At 36.6% G+C, this 4698-nt stretch overlaps 1 long non-coding RNA gene across 1 annotated transcript; it reads left to right on the plus strand.

Moving 5' to 3' along the window:
* Nucleotides 1-944: 944 nt before the first annotated feature.
* On the plus strand, nt 945-2088 carry LOC131617118 (uncharacterized). The gene is made up of 2 exons (XR_009288434.1): nt 945-1530; nt 1628-2088. It is a non-coding gene; the product is annotated as an uncharacterized LOC131617118 (long non-coding RNA).
* Nucleotides 2089-4698: the final 2610 nt, after the last annotated feature.

Consider the following 4698-nt stretch of genomic DNA (forward strand, 5'->3'; position numbering starts at 1 on the left):
GCTAGCACACTTATTAGAAATAACAAAGGAAATGCAAACAAAGTCGCTTAATCAGATTATGAAACAAAATAGAGGTAAAATTCTAATTAAATTCTAAGAACAAAATCTAACAAGAACATTATTTTTCATGGTGTTTTTATCTAAAACAATAGAACAAAATATGTACAAAATATTAAATTCTAACAAGCAAAAGGTATCACATGTTTTTATTATTTCTCTTATCATACAAAAAAAAACTAACAACGAAATTATTGTTTTTAAACATCTTATATCGTGGAAATTCTAACAAAAAGCTATTGTTTCATGTTATTATTATCTAGAAAATAATAGGAGGAAACTATGTATAAAAATCTAATTCTAAACACCTAAAAAAACTTGAATCAGGGGGGCTTGAAAGCTGAAAATAGTGGTGCAGTAAAGAAACAGGCGCAGGCCTAGGAATATGGCCCAAACAGAGTGTTTTTGTTATAATTTTCAGCCAAAAAAAAGATGGAACATGGGCCATGGGGGTGTATAGCAAGCAATTTCGTGTGCGAGGCCCAAGAGGATTCATAACCAGCTTTTGTTTGATCCACATTGCAAATTGGCATCAGATTTTTATTTGATTAATCACAATTAACCAATCAGATTTTCACTTAATTCTCCACTAATCACAGTTATTTTCAGTTAATTTCAATTAAGAGAAAAGATTAATACAAAGGGGATTAGGGTTACATGAATGTGGCCATTGAACTCTCAGAAACGGAATCCTCCTTCCCTCTTCTCAGAACGGCGACGACTGTGCCATCTCCGGTCGAAATTCCGGCCGTGATTCTCTGAATTTTCCCTTCTCCCTGCTCACGCAAACACGACGGCAACGAAGAACTTTCTTTCTCCTCATCTTCGACGACTCCAACGGCGCGGCGGAGATTTTCTTCTCCGATCAAATTTCGGAGCGCCGCTATGAACAAGAGACTCCCCTCGGCTCTAAGCTCCCATGCTCCTTGATTCTCAATCTCCTTCTCACTTCTCTTTCGAGTTTTGAATCATCGCTATTGAAAGATGATTGACGAGTGATAAAGATATGAGTTCTTGGATCGTGACCTTGAAGAATTTCAGAGAAAGTAGTTGAAGATGGTAGCGGGATCGTGCGATGATGAGGTGATGAAGATCGAAGTTCAGCGCTGTAGTTTATCAAACGCAATTCATTGTTGCTTACAGATATAGAACGATGATAACGTTGTGGAGCGTGTTGAAGATTTAGGATGGAGTGTTTGGCAGATCGTTGTTGTAGATGAAGCTGATGCGATGATGATGATTAATGGAGCGATGTGAAGATGAAGAAGATTGAATATTCATTAGAATTGCAGTTGCGATGAAGCTGATATAAAGACCGAGTTAACAAGGTTCTTGCTGATTGAAGCGTGAGGAATATTTATGAATTTTCTGCGGAATTGAAGGTTCTGAGGAAGATGATGATTGCAGACGGTGAAGGTCCTGGTTGTTACGTTGTAGGTTGAATAGAGGATGAAGATGAAGACTCGAGGAAAAGTTTGTTACGTTTTTTGCTTCTCCTTTTGTTATCGATTCCGTTATGAACTTTTACTGAGAATCTCTTTTTCTGAGTTTTTTTGTGTATGAATTGCAGAGAGAATCGATATTTTCTGAGAGAATCTTCAAGAGGTTGAAGAGGTGATGAAGATTGGAGAAGAGAGTGAAGATTCAGCGAGAGTTTGTTATGGATTCCGTTTCTTTTCCTTTTTGGTTTCGGTTCTCTCTGAATCTGTTATACTCTTTTTTGTTATTGCTTTTTCTTCTCCCTGAACTGTTACCGAACCGGTTCGGTTTTGTTTTGCAGCAAGTCGGTTTTTGCTTCGTCCAAGTTTCAATTGTGCAGGTCTTCTAGCGGCAAGGGCATGTTGGTTTGTAATAATGAAGTGGGAATTTGGCAAAGTTTAGAGGGAGAGCAGCATGAAGTTTTAGAATCAAAGAAGGAGTTTTAGAATTTGATTTGTATGGGATTTATCTTGTGAATGTATGGACCTTGTGTATAGTTTTGTAATGGATATTTGAATTCTCTTTTTGTGTAATGATTTTTTTGTAACAAAATCTTCTCCTTTTGAATGATTTGAATGATAATTGGGATACCGACTTTCACCTCTTAAATCCCAACTAAAACTCGAACTTTCGCCTCTTGAGTTCCAACTAAAACTCGAACCATTAACAAATCTCAAGAATTCATACACAAATGGTTAAGATCCTTGGTTCATTTAGTGAGCCTCCAACCCCTTTAAATTTTTAATGGCAAACCTTAAATTAACCTTTACTTCTCAAAATCCCACGTAGTTTGTCGTCGAATTAATAAGTACATGATGAGAACCAAAAATTGTGTTGGCCAAAACAAGTGAACAAGTCAATCTCCTATGCCATTGCGCTTGTATTTGAAAACACCACAATAAACATGCATTGAATAATCCTTGAGGAAGAAAGTATTTGAGGTGCAAGAGATATCTCACATATAAACCAATTAACCTCAACTGAACCTCCACAAATCCAAGCACTCAGATGAGAAATCCTTTATCATTTTCTTTGATTTTTGAGAGACGAAATAAACGTCATCTATAAATTAAAGCACGAATAAAGAGGGAAAATTTTGGGGTGCAACACATTTGCATAAGTCGAGTCGCAGTTGAATTGCATTTAAATTGCATTGATTTGTGTTTGGATTGTTGAGATGATAAGATGTTTGTTGTGACGTGATGAAGAGACAATATTGTAATGCATTGATATCATAATTATGGATTGAATATGTGGTCATAATTGATTATTGACATTGTTGCCGTGTTGTAAGTTGTTTAGAGACGATAGTTGTTGTAAGATGTTATGTGATGAGAAGTGGTGATATATGTATGATCTTTACCATGCTTTGAATATTATCATATGTTTCTTTATAATGAATGATATCTCACCCCTTCTGTTTGAATGTTACCCTTTGTTGGTAACGTGCAGGTAACGACGTCGAGTAGCCGTTTATTTATTAGCTCGAGTCGGTGTGTCTATGCTCTGATACGTAGCACTCGGGGAACGTTTACATTGCTTGTCGTTTCATGTCGTTATATTTGGATTGGATTTTTTATCATATGTTGGATTATGTTGTTATGTCCTTATGAGACATGTTGGATTTGTTGTTGTCATGATTGGCATAAATATTATGATTTTGAATTATGATGTTGATGAATTCCGCTGCGATATTATGAACTATATGAGTTGAATGTTTAATGAATTATGATTTTCCTCCGATATAAGTGTTATGTATCCATGTTTTATGAGCATGATTTGTGATTTGTTTAAGTTGAATATGTGACGCCTCAAATTTAGTGCTTGTTTCGACGTATTGCACTCTGATTTTCCTTATGAATCGCGGGGTAGATTTGGGGTGTTACAGGTTTTACCTTGTCGAAATGTATTTAAGGTAAATATCTTTAAAGACAAGGATAAAAGACTTAGGATATTTTCTGAGTATTTGGAGAGCAAGCTTCGACAGCCGCGTTGGTTGGATTTTGGCGCCTCGAACGGAAGGAGATTCAAATTCAAAATGATATGTCTTATCCAAAAGGAAATGTGGAAACCTTAGGGATCGAGGGGCATGAAAACGGAGAACATGGCATTCCATTAGGAAAAGGCCGTTAGGGTCGAAGTAGTATAAATTAGAATCTTAGTGTTAGATTTTAGGGTGTTCAAATCTGTACAAAATTCAATCATACTCAAAGTATCAAAGCGTATCGAGAAACTAGTGCTGAGAAAGTACGTATGAACTACTAATTCATGTTAATCGAATTACATTACCTTTTATCAGGTTAAATTTATCTTCAGTAATACCTTTTATATTTATTTATCCCTGTCGAGTCAGAAATCCTTTAACATTCCTGAACTTTATTTTGCTTTTCCCCGCATTTCCTTTTCTTACTTACAAATCAACCACAAAACAAACCAAGAATGAATACAACACTAACGTTAAAATCTTAAAACTTAGGAGAAGCCAGAATAGTAATCTTTTTGGAGGACTAGCGCTTGTTTACTAATTTCCACAGTAAATAAATTGGCACACCTAGTGGGACCTGTGTCTAAACTTCGAGTCACAACATTATTGTTTGTGTTTTATACATCATATTATCTATTTGTTTAACATTGTTGTATGAGATTGAGGAGCGGAAAATTAGCCAACACCAACGAACAAATACCTAAAATAAGATACAATAGAAAGATGGTTAACCCTCCAAGCAACAATATAGAACAAGTTCCCCCCCCCCCTTTAGGAGGAAGCACAGTTGCAATAACAACAACTGATGCCATACTAGTAGTTAGGGCACAACGACCATTTCTACATCAACGCTCTCGATGGCAATCCCTTCGGTGATAGTTTCGATGGCCATACTCTCAAACACACAGAGTACACCAAATGTTTCTTCTGCAGCAAACTAGGGGCAACCTTCGACCCCTAGGCCCCAAGGATTCAATGTATCAAGGCCATATACACCGGGGTTTTCAATTCCTATGTGATACCCTCTGTATGGCATGCTAACGTCTTTCATGGCAGTTTTATACAACAGTACTTCCACGTACAACAGTACTTCAACGTCTTTGGCGAAAACATTTTCGCCTTTACAAGGTTCAGGTATTAATCATTTGAATCAAAACATTTGACCACCAGGATTCGCC

The sequence above is a fragment of the Vicia villosa genome, linkage group LG7 (genome assembly GCF_029867415.1).
Source record: "Vicia villosa cultivar HV-30 ecotype Madison, WI linkage group LG7, Vvil1.0, whole genome shotgun sequence".
Taxonomy (NCBI): Eukaryota; Viridiplantae; Streptophyta; class Magnoliopsida; order Fabales; family Fabaceae; genus Vicia; species Vicia villosa.